The sequence below is a fragment of the Sinohyriopsis cumingii genome, chromosome 6 (assembly GCF_028554795.1).
Source record: "Sinohyriopsis cumingii isolate HCF-2022 chromosome 6, ASM2855479v2, whole genome shotgun sequence".
Classification (NCBI taxonomy): domain Eukaryota; kingdom Metazoa; phylum Mollusca; class Bivalvia; order Unionida; family Unionidae; genus Sinohyriopsis; species Sinohyriopsis cumingii.
The window spans coordinates 26321996-26335932 of record NC_142966.1 but is presented as its reverse complement, the minus strand read 5'-3'; positions in this window follow the sequence as shown (position 1 = coordinate 26335932).

Genomic DNA, 13937 nt, shown 5'->3' with positions numbered 1-13937 from the left:
ACAAAAAAACGCACAATAAGAACGTCAAGGGAAATAAATAAACATGTTGCTACACTGAAGCAGAAAGAAAAATGGTTTCCTCAATCACAACTGCTTTTCTGCGATTTAAGACATCGTTGATTATAACTCGTTTCTCATATTGTTATTCGCTTTGAGCTCGAATTTCGTCAACAATGCAAGCAAGTGTAACTATTTCTTTCAACTGTATGTCACCTCAGGCAAAGATCATTCAATTTATTTGACAAGTTTACATGCACAAGGTAGTGTACAACAACCGTTGCTTTTAGATGCTGTTCCTTATCAAACTTGTCTACACTGTAGCTAGTAGTCAGAGTTGGTATACGATGGCATACATTTCCTTAAGTATCAAATCTATTCTTTCGACGTTCATGTTTAAGTGGAATTTATATATTCAAATGATGAAATTAATTAATTTAAATACTTGTACAAAATAATGAGGAGCCATTTATATGCTATTCCTGGGCGTACAGGTACCAGAAAAGCAGCAAGTCCAAGGGACATATCTGGTATAAAATGATAAACATTATTTTGCCCTGCGCTCTGGGTAAGTTTGGTAACAACTTGATGACCAGGCAGCAGAGAGAGGCGTTATGGCATCGTTTTTCACATGTCTGTTTAATTCAAACAGCATATTTCATCATTTACTTCAAATGTTACTGACAGGAAAGTGATCTTTAACATATTTGGAATATAAACATGTCATGCGTATTTTATGACGTAAAAATAGGATAATGTCAAGATGCTTCCTTTATTTAAATGAAAATCATTTATAACACGTGCACAATAACTTATCTAACGAAGATATACGTTACTCTAAAATACTGAGTGTTCGACATTATATAAACGTATCGCATATTCTTTGCACAGAAAGGTATGCAACGAGGTTGGAAGATATGAAAAGTACAGAGTTCATGTGTCACATATTTTATTTATACCACATATAAAGCCCACAATGTTTTCAAATACAAAGCTTCTAGTTCACTAAAAGGCACTTGTCAGGGAAAAAGAAATCTGTCCACGTTCCTGCCAAACGTGCCGGGTATAAAATATAATTCTGCATCTAAGCGAAATTCCGTTTAGGTTATTACAATGCTTAATTTTAAGAATTTCTTTCACATTAATAAAGAAACCCAAACTATTCCCTGGAGAAGCAAACATAAAAATGGTTTAAAATAAGTAATTATAAACTTTACAAAGTCAATTATGAAAAAGATTAAAGTACTATCTTTGGTATCGATATCCGGTGAATACGACGAAATTAATGGGAAATGGATCGAACGAAATGATAGACTGATGTGAGCAAGGGAGGAGGATGTAAGAGGCCCATTTCAAGCATCTAAATATTTTAAAAATAGCATGTGTTTGAACCTTGCCGTTTGTTAATAAAACCAAACAGCATATCAAACATATTATAATACTAGTGATCATTGTCTTGTTATACATTTCCAACTTTGCATAATTAAAAGCATCTAACAGCGTAGAAACATCGCTTGGAAATTGCACATTCAATATCACAAGGATTCGTACTATTTAGTGTACGTTAATGTTCAAGGTTTTAATCATTATATTGTCCTTCTAAATACAAAGATATCCACCTGTCTTGGCATTTTTGTTATCGCACAATGTATAAAAGAGAGATACAAAATGGAAATATGCTGTAAAGTCCGTGAAATTGTGTAAAGTGTAGCATTCATTCAAAAGTATCAACTAAACGGAGCTTATGGAGACTATTCAGGTTATTTTCTATTATCTATTAATGACGAACAACTGGAAATTCTAAAATGGTTTTACAGGATTAAACATGCAAGCTCATACGCAATGAAAAAATCCGATTTGATATACATATTTTATCTTTGGCAAGTAATATTCATTAATATCTTGATTCAATGATAACATTCGATTGGATAACATGTCTGTTAAGAATGTAAGAAAAGTTAAATATCATATTCAGGTAAAACCTCAAGAATATAAAACTGGATATTCCATATCTGATGATTCATTTCCATATAGAAATTTCGTCGTAGAAAAACAGAAAAGTTCTTATACACAAGGATAGTTTTAGGATATGTTCCTTTACAGCTTGTAGTACAGAGAGTTTCACGTTCATTTGTCTTTCCCATGGTACGATGAAACTATTATAATTATAAACATTAGGCAAACCACTCAATGTCAAATATATAAATATATTTGCACTGTCATTTATCAACCAATGTCAGCAAAATCCTTGCATGTGGTGCCAGGGAGTATCATTTGTTTTGTTGGCTCTATATTCTTGACTGCAAAGATGGCTTCATACTCATCCTCAAATACCCGGGAAAAGAATAGTTATACATGTTGGTTTTCAGTATTGTAGACTGCTCAATAATGCAACCAGAAAGGAAATTTAGTTCTTCGTGCAGAGTGTTTTTGCTGGAAGAATGAGGTCAGTTCTAGAGAGGACAGCATTATATAATAAACTATTTCACATTTCATCATATAGCAGGGTGAACGTCGTACTTGACGAAGACATTAACGTGCTTCTGGTAAATATCACCAGACAAATATAATTAAAATGCCTATCCGTTTGCATATCTGTAATTGCTGCTGAAATAAAAAATCTCGGATAAAAATGATTTTGCACATATGAAATTCATTAATAATACACATGAGTCACATGCAATAATTTGCAATTGCGCATCTGTGAAGGAAGTTAATCTGCATTATGTACAGGATCTGAAGATTTAACAGTGGATTATTTACGGGAATAGTGTTTCTTTATACGATCTATTGCTTTAACTAAGATACTTTAAAGACAAAGGTGAAAATCAATAGCGAAAGATAACAGTCATATATGAATAGGGTAGTAATTACCCCAATCATATTGTCTGAATATTTACTGTACACATGCTAGATACTAATATATCAGTCATGTAATCACAGTATGAATATATTTCTTAATAAGGTCAGAATGTCATTAGTTTGGTCATGTCAGATAGATTAATCACAGTATGGTCAAAAGTAATATTGTATCAGGGTAATTCAATTTCTTTATTGCAAATATTTACTAATTTGCAAGCTACATTAAACCGTATTATACACCAAATATTCACATATGTTTGTGATGAAATAATTTGAATGTTTTGCAAGGATTTCAAATATCCAGATTATAATACCACTAGAAGATATGTTATTTGACGTAGATTAAATATAATACATGATCATGACACTTATAATAAACATTTAGTTCTAGACCAACACAATTATATATACAACAGCTACTTCTTTCGAACAAAGACATAACATGCAAAGGTCTGAAAGAGACTCAATAAAAAAGAAGAAAAAAGCAATACGATTAGCACGAGGACAGAGCGGGTGCTTGTTATTTAAGTTTCTACTTACATAAAAATAGTTATACAATTATTCAATGAAATTCATCGACAGTTTATATTTGTATTCGCGAAATATTTGTGAACTACAGCCACTAGCCCGAAAGTTGCTTGGAAGAAATCAAATACTATATTTTAGATGTAAAATGTGTATTTCAAGGTGGCAAATGCATTAAATCATATAAGCTTGTAATTTAGTCAAATATCTCAATTGTAAAATGTGATAAAAATAATAATCCATACTTTCTCACTACAGTGGCTTCAAGTATGCTTGCCTGTTCTCACTGTATATTTTCACACGTTTATTATTTATATAGTTTCATAAATCCTTACTTTGACGTCCTTTGTAGATATCTGATTTATTGCGGTCTCAATAGTTTCGAATCCATCGTTTTCTTCAGTTTCATTAACAAGCTTATGGTTGGGATTTTGTTTTTCTGATATAAGATTTGGTAAATGGTTGACAAAGTCTTTTTACTACTAGTATTGCATGCCACATGAAATAGCATTGAAACGTATAAAGTTAATTGAATAAGTATTGTTCAGAATATAAAACGATATCGTTCAATCATATTGCAATGACACACAGTAAAGGTCATTTTTACCTCTTAAAAATTATACTATTGTGCAAAACAGTATAAAATGTTGTTAAGCGAAACCTTTAAAAGTATCATATACACACCTGGAAAAGACTGATTCTGAGGTTTAGACGAATAAGAAACTATTTCATCGACTTGCTCAACTTTTCGCAATACCAATTCGATGTGAAATATGGATCATCTCAAAATACGTACGTTTAAGCCTTCAGTCCGTCCCATATTGTCAAAATTGTTTAGGGCAGGTAACACATGTAATATTTAGAAAGATTATGTGGGAATAAGTGAGTTAAATTAAAACTTTCTAATTGGTAAATGTAAAGACTACTACTGATACTATAACTACAACTACTACAGTTAAAATGATGATAATGATGAGAGCAAATGTATTGTCAAACCAATATTACAAAATCTTCTCATCATTTGTATGTGTTTGGAGAAAATGACATTCTTTAGTAATAATAACGTTACTGGTGTTTCATTTACAAGTATCTTTGCTCGTCTGCTGTGAGCGTGTCGGTGTGAAGCAGGCACGAATACACGCGAAATGGTATAAAGCAAGAAATAGAGAATTTAGTGAATATCCAAAACCTTAATCAAATACACATACCTGGATTCGAGGATGAACATATCGGTCTCTTGTTGACTTTAGCAATTGAAGCTTGAACAATGTGAGTCACTTCTCTTGAAACGTCCCCATAGTCCTAATTTTCATCAGCGCCTGTTGTAGTCGGTAACGTAGAGAGAAAGGGAGACTATCACGAAATTGTCTCTTCAACGTCATGATCTAAAGCGACCGACGACATTCTATTGGAATCATCACTTAATTTATTGCAGTTTACGGCATAATCGAGATTTCATTTGTGATCTTTTAATTCTGCCAGCGAATAGAAGCTGTTGCTATCAGATTGAAATGGGGTTCGATCTTTAATAGCTGCTTAGTGAAGGCCGAGTAGATCATTACACGTTCCACCAGATTCAGCATCTGACTGCACAGATACATAGACGTTGTGTATCTTCGATCTCTTTCTGTTATGTAGCACACTTGTCTTGATGAATTCGACGACTTGCTACATTTGTCTTGATGAATTCGACGACTATGTGCTACGTATGCCAATGTACTCAAAGAAATCCAGCTATTTATATTCCTTGCAGTTAATCATACCACCTATACTATACATAATCTCATTGCTGAGTGGTTATATTCGTATCGTGCTACTTAACGCCGACACGGTACTGATATAGCCTTTAAAAACTATTAATAAATATTTGCTGTAAATTTCATTTGTTTGCTAAACTATTTATAGCTAACAGTGCATTTGCTACAGTATCACATCAATAGGTATTTACGTGAACATATATATATATATATATATATATATATATATATATATATATATATATATATATATATATATATATATATATATATATAAGCAATCACCTTAATTAATGTAACATAAATATATTGAAACTAATACTTATATTAATTACTCGATCAGCAAATAAATTTATTAGAAGTGAAACTATGAATGTCATTGATTGTTATTATAAAAAGCTTAAAATATAAAATATTGTTCCTGTAATCAAAATGTTAGATTTTTTACAGTATTGCTTGCGGTATTGCGCGAAGTAATTTACTCTGCAAGGAAATATTTAAATAAATCAGCAATATTGTCATCTTCATTATGACAGACTTTCAAAACATTTTGACATTGTCCATATAAAAATATTATGTTTATAAAGACGAGTGTTCATGACAAAGAAATTAAACAACGTGTGAAGTAGAACGGCAGATAATTACAATAATTACCACTATAATATATATATATATATATATATATATATATATATATATATATATATATATATATATATATATATATATATATATATATATATATATATATATATATATATATATATATATATATATATATATATATATATATATATATATATATTACCTATCTAATAATCCGACAAAGTTTCATATAATAGAACGCAACATAATTTTTACGACTATCGTTTAATGACGTGTGTCTGTTTGATTTAAAGAAGTATATTTAGGTCCGTCATTTCATGTACCTCTTAATGTTGCATGACTTAGATCATTCCACTGGTTGGGTGCATTTTATTTCGGAGTTTAATTTACCAGTAATTAATAATTCATAAGCAATATAAAATTTAACACAAAATGACCTTCAATGTCATTAAAGAAGTCGCTAGTATGAATCTTTATGGTTCTGAATTTCCCAATATATTACAGTAACATATATCCTATATCTTACTTAAATTCAAAATAATTCGTTGCCATTAAATCTATTAGAAACGGTACATTTAGCAAATTCCCATTAGATAGTGCGAGAATACTTGGTCTAACATATTCCATCGACATCACTTATCATCTAATCAATATCTAATCATTATTAGAAGTAGATGATTCAGTAGATTAACCGTCAGTGCTGGTTTAAAGAAAATACATCATTGTGTATTTAAGCAATATTCGAAGGATGAGATTATACAAATGTGCTTCGAATTCAATACAAACTAGGAGATACTGAGATTATTTCTAATTCCCCCAATGTTGGTGAAGTGGGCGTGCGAAAAAAACATTACATTTCAAAGCCCTAAACATTAAGTATTGCAAGTGCGAGTTTCATCCACTATAGGTTATGTCAGTAGTATGGTCAAGCAAAAAAGAAATAACATTAAAATATTTACTCAAACTTTGATAACGACAGCATTAAAATGTTATGTAATGTTCTAAAAGAGATAAAACAAAAGAAAAAGCATTGTGATTAACGGTACTATTCCTTTTCAGTCTTAAATCTTTTGGCTTAACTTCAATTTTCCCTAATATGGTCGTGTATATTCTGAAATAAAGACTACTAGCATTTTTGCCTAATAATGACAAAACTAATGAAATAAAGAAACACTATAAGATTTTTTCATTTATGGATGAAATACCGGAAGATAATATTATGAATACTAAGTGTGAGTGTGATTTGGACTTTTGACGTAACATTAACATTTTTATGCTATGTTTGCATTGTCTTATAGTGGTGTCTATCAGTTAGGCATCATGCCGCAGACATGTAGGTCCATTTCCCACCCATTCACATTATCCTGACTCCAGGGCGATCAGTCCGAACATCGACCTCCTATTCCTGAACACCATGTGTGGCAGCTATTAGTGCAAGGCGGATGTTCTAATCACTTAGGCCACTGATGCGGTCGAATTATAACTAACAGCCCTAGAACTATAAAATAAACAGACCTATCGTTGGACAAGAGTATCATTTATATATCAGATGTATTACCCTAAATATTTTCTTGGAATTACTCACTTGCATTATTTGAAAACGTCAAACATCTAATAAATTGCTGAATCTGGAAGAAAATCTAAAGCAAGGTTCGCGTGAAGAAATATCATTCACCAATATGCTAGGTTTCGAAACTTAGTAATACCTTTATATATAGATATATAAACTTCACTCTAATCAGTAGCATAATCTTGCCTTTCATACCTTCCACAATCAATTGTTTACAACCAGGTATGTTATTTCCATGTAAGGTTTCTAGGGTATAGGATCCTGCATCTGATTGTCTATCGTTCAGTAACGTCAATATCATAAAGCTTACTGATAAGTTCCCTATGTATGATAACCGATGCTGAAATGTACTCTTAATTTCAGGAACATTTGTTGATGCCAACTGCATAATTACTTACTGATTGGGATGAATGACCAACATCGTGCGCTTAATTTCTTGTTTATTGTAGAACCATCCAATTGTCATATTATCTTCAACAACAGCACAAACGGATTTCTCTGTAAAATGCATGCAATGCTCTTTTTTCATCTGATATATTTTGTTTTCATTCCCACAGATTCGGCAGAAAGTCTCAAGACCGTGTCTTTCAAATGGGGTTAGAGAGAAGTGAAGCGATTTCTAAATACGTTCATACAGCAGATTATTCTATCAGATATTGGAAGTATTGCAATAAAGGTCGTGTTTATGTGGAACAAAGTTTTACACTTTACTGATTGAGTGTTGCTGCAATGAATATCGTAAGTGCTGCTAAAACATAAGAAGACCGCTATTTATTTAGGACCAAATCTTTACTTTATGATCACTGATCTAATAAAAACCATAATAACATTCCATTTCTATCGGTTTTATTTTTACAATGCCGGTGATGTTGAGGAAGCGTCGCCAACGTTTATCCCTTTCTGGGGATACTGTATAGAGTCCGGCATTCCTTTGTGTGACGTCATCAATATTAATCCTGTAAATCTTATGAAACGTATCGCTTGCACACATTAGCCGAGCATACAAATTTGATTCTCACACGTGGTCGACATTCAAGGTCATACATGGTGATAAAGTCATTGATGATACAAAGAATGATGATGGATTATCTCAACGATCAAAGATAGTTAATATATGTTTTAAAATTAAGGTTATTGTGCTAGCAGAAACAGATTATAATTGGTGGATTATTCGTGACAAACTTGACCCTGTCCTTGCAAATGGAAAAACCGCTGCGCTAAGTAAAATTTCCAAGCCACGAATGCTTACTAGAATTGACAAACCATATTACGCTCGAGCGTATCCTATGACCGCGGTTACTTATGGAATTTATCAGTAAATGATAATTCTAACATTAATGATCGTGCGCCAATGCGATTTTCAAAGCCGAAATGTGTACCCGAATGAGGAATAGAACATTTTACAACAAAGAGAGATATATTTGTAAGCCGCGAAAACGAGTACTTGTCTAAAGGAACACGATCATGTGCAATTATTGGTTATAATGATGGAGAGTCACCTCAGTTTCCTCATTTAATATCTTTAATTCTCGCTTATGTTTCTATAAATTTATTATCGATGATAAGTGGATTCACTACCACTGCAGTCAGTTGCAACAGATTCATTCTATATTGAGAAAAATATTCAGAAGTACTGACTCAATTTACAATTTCCTTTGTGTATTGATATCCAAATAACCGCTCAGCGAGTGTTCGATTAAATCGTTCAACTATTGCCTCATCACGATGAATTGCAGTATGTCCTCGTCTGATTTTGACATTATGTTTTTTCATCAGCGATGGTATTGCACCTTGGAATTCTCTGCCAGGATCAACTTGTAGCAGCTGTGGCCATTGCAAGGGTCCACGTCGATAAATTCGTTCAAACGCAGAAGCTACTTCTGTTGCTGTCTACGGCTTCGCTTCCTTGCATCTACTTGCAACATCAACGACAGTTAGCGCGTATTTGTACGTTAATCGGTGTCTTCCAATTTTGGTAGCATCGTGTGCCAAACCAAATTATCAGCCCGATGAACTTGATTAGGAACGCTAACATCAAAATGTGCGTACTGAATTATTTTAGGCGGTGGTAGGTAAAATTGCCATATTGCCTGTCGTGCTAGCCATTTTTCAGCAGCAACACGTTCGACACCTGATGCTTCAGTGAGTTTGCCAATCGCTGCTCTACCTCTATAATATCATCTTGTTCTATAATAAATAGAAATCGACTCCATTATAATATAAATCGGTTGACCATCACCAGTTCCTAATACAAGCTTACCCTTCATTGCAGATCTCACCAACCAATTAGCTAATGATTCTCTGACTTATTTATAAAATGGAATTTAGCTCGTGAATTGATTTCACATCTGCAATATGTCTATCTTGGAGGGTTTTGCTTTTATAAGCTACGTCATGAGCGTGACACTCTTTATCAATGGCATTTACTGGATATTCACCTGGTTTTGGCTGAAGTTGGTTATCAAGGATGATATCAAGTCGAATACCAGGACCGCATTAGTTATATCATGGAAGATGCTTTTCTCCTGGATATTTTACCCATTGTTTTCCTGGTAACTTCGTTAACTAGGCGGTAATATCAACTCCTTTTTTTTAAAACTCCTCCTGTTGACATAAACTTAATTTTGTTTATACCACATCGTTGACACTTACCTGCAACTGCTGATTTGTTATTTGTTTTGTGATGGTTGTTAGTCCACCTGTGGGTGTACGTGTCATTCATTTCACACAATATAAATCCATATTATTTATTATATTTCTATAACATGGAGGTGACTAATTTCTAGGTAAAAAAAAGCGCGAACTGGTCAAGCGTCATCCAGCGTTACCAAATTCTGTCCGAATGATTCTAATTGGGTCCCTGAAAGCATTATGCTGCTTGATTTAATGAAATAAGATGCTTATAGGTATTATACAGTTTAAAATCCGTTGGAGAATACAGGAAGACAGATTAGGTTGCATGTGGTATGATAAAATTATATCATCTAAAGAGTCTAAAACGGTTTTCTGGTATTGAGCCAAAATGTTAGGCGATGATAACAATTGCATGAATAACAATACAATGTGATTGTCTCCTCTGATATCTACAGTTAGATAATGATATGGTTGGAAGCGAACATTATACATACCGTCGAATTTAACAGGTTTAATATCTAGTCTATATATTTTGTAAACACTAAGAACAACGTTAATGTTGTTAAATAGCAGACTTATCAACACAATGTAACTGACCACCAGAACGAGCAGTTAACATCTTAAAAAAAGGCTAGTTCCACGGAATATCGAGATGCCTGAAATTGGCAGCTAAAACATTTTTAAACGCCTAAAATGAAATCTAAATGATGCGGACTGTGCCGATTAGATTATTGCGCATATGATACATATTATTAAACTATTCGATTAAAAAAGCTAATCTTTTGATAAACAACATTGTCAAGGAACAAGACCCACATTATTAACACACATAAGCTCAAGTAATTTCAAATCTAGAAGATAATTTGTTTTGAGAATTCAAATCAAACGGTACATCTAATTTATAATTAGGTTCAATCAGAAGAAAACGTTTAAAGAAACATTATTAACAATTACTGAGTTTTTTATTTGAATGAGAATGGTAAGATTTATATTTGTGGTTTCTTTAGTAAATTTGCTAAGTCATTCGTAGGTGATTTAGGAAGAAGTGCTTGTAGTACTCAGTTAAGAGATAAGCTGATTCGGTCACTGAGAACATTTAAAGGTTTAAAATACATTGCCAATTATTACTTAGAACTGAATAAGACTGCATCAGTATTGCCTTGAACTATTGACATAATTAAGTGATAGTTGCTTAGTCTAACGGTTCAGTATGTGGCTTTGCTTGATAAACATGCTATTGTAATCTACAGCAACGCAGAGCGACTGATAACACCATTAATAGCATTGCACATTTGTTTCCGATCATGTCATATTCAAACGTTCTGCTAGCCTTACGAGCCAAGGTTCCGCAGCGCTGCAACATTACTTAATGTTGACAATTCTAAATTGATTTATTTCCACGATTTAATTGTTATGAGTCATTTCATCATCCTAATATATATTATTGATTTGAAAATATAGAGACTTCTAAGGAATTTCACTAATTTTGTCCTTTTGTTTTAGTATGTACTGATAGCAGGGTTTCATTTCATTTCAGAGTTTTGCAAACTGTTATTTTATCTAAGGAAACTATCCATTATAATGATCAATTCATATTTGCTACCATATTGATCATTACGTCAATTGATAATGTCCACAACGTTCAAGAATACGAGCTCTAAAATTATACAAATGTTGCTAAACATAGTGAAAATGATCTCTAAACAGAGATTTGGTTTATAATTGTTCGTCCCTTGGGTCATTTATCGATTAACTATTTGATATATTTCATTTTGTCTCTTTGGCAGCGCTCTGGTGAAATAAAAATGTCGGAGATCAAGCTAAACTGCTTGAAAGTATTTATGTTGCTTTGATTTGAAATGATCGTCATGCTTTAATACTATTGTTCAGTCGGACAAAAGTTTTAGCATCTAAAATATTTTGTAATTTGTATAATGTTTGTCAATCGTTGTGAATACTGCTATTCAAATGTGTATATGAAACCCAACATTCATATGTTACCATCTTCACAATTGGATTAAGTTTATTCTGTCAAACTCTAATATCTTACTTATATCCTTTTTAACGTGTCATCAATAACAGATTTTATCGAACAGGTTTTATAATTTTGTAATTGTTTAATGGCTTGTATTCAACACGAGTTTCTGATTGCCGTAAGTCCACTTGATACGTGAAATGGATTACATTGAACTTAACAAGTTTTAGTATTAAACTGAACTTAAGGTAGAAGTTAGAGTAGCATACCTTTAACTTTTAAATTGAAACGAATATTTCTCCAATAAACTGATATCTTTGCTAGCAGAATAGTTAGCTCATGTTCAAAGGCGCATGTGCATTTTGACTAATTTAAATAATTAATATAAAACTATTTATTCTTGTAGAAGAATATCGATTCATTCTGGACAATTTGGAGACATTTACGTCTCACTCTTTGTACAGCTATCTCTAAGTTCTATTGCAATGTCGCCATACTATAGTACCTGTTGCACGATTGTAATTTTCTTGTCTTTGCCTTTCATTTTCCATTTCTTGTAGCAATTTGTTTTTATTCATGTGCTGCAGTTGTACGATTTACTACTATCGGCAAAATGAAAATTATCACGCAATCGGATATTTAATATCTTTACGTCCGCACAGTGTTCAATATGTGCCTGTTGTTACTTCATCGATATGGCATATAACTCCTACCGTTTCAACTAATATTTGGTTAATTTTCAGTTAATTCTTTGAAAATAGATTATAAATGGATGCAATTAAAAATTGTTCATGGTAACAATTTCTTCCAGAATGAATGTTTATTTCAATGTGTAGTTTTCACGACTGTAACTATTTGATACTTTCCACTGATTGTCCGTTAAAACAATTGTAAAGAAGTTTAAATCTCACTATGATGTCAGCAACGTTTAAATGATTTTCATTTCGCCTTTACATGTTTGACATCTCACAGATGAACCTATAATACAACAGTGTGTGTGTATGTGAGTCTCAGCCATTATGTTTAAATCTGAAATCATTCTACATTTTAAAGCTATCTTTTATTTTGTATCCATTTGGTCATTTATTTTTCTGCCATAAATGTGTAGTCGCATTAATAATTGTCATGCTTATAGATGATTGTTTTAAAATGTACTTTTCCATGTCACGCACCATGATTGTTTTATTTCTTCATACTGTATTGTCATGTCTCTTCACATATACCACATCTTTGTAAATTGTTATTTAATTTAAAAGAATCAATGCTTAAATGTTCCTTTACAAAACCTCCTAACGTTTCATTTAGAAAACAAGAATTAAAGCACTATAATACTATCCAAATAATACTGCATGATTAACCAATGGAAAAGTGATATCTAAACGATAATTTTAGTTTCAACAATTTGCAAGGTTTATTCAATCCTTTCAAACATATTACTGAGATCATATTATGATAGTTTGTTATTTCAGCCAATTGCCCCTAAAATATACTTCATAGTAGGTGTCATAAAATGCTGTATTTTATGCTGAACTTTCTTCTATGCATATTGGTCATGTTTTTGTTGAATCATGGTTGACATATTTTGCTAAGTTGCTAGATATTCAATTTCGCTCGTCTAATTTAGGTTGATGCAAATATATGTATTTGCCCACATCGAATACGTAATGACTTATCTGCCTATATAATATCTGTTTTATATATTATCAGAGTATTATATATTTATCAGCATGCTGTCATCATCGAATGTAATATAAAGTTCTTTGTCGGATTTTGAAAGTATAAGCCTGAACTTATGTGCATTGCTGATATTAACAAATCAACACTGTTATTCACATCGTGTGTTTCGTTATTACACAACTACCCTTGTACACGTTTATGCCATCCAAAGTAAAATTGTCAGTTTTTTTTGGCCCTTAAACAATGTTAATTCTGTTTGCAAAACTTTCATCTCAAACAGATCTTGTAACTTGACTTTTTAACTCTTTGTTATGTATGTATGTATGTATGTATG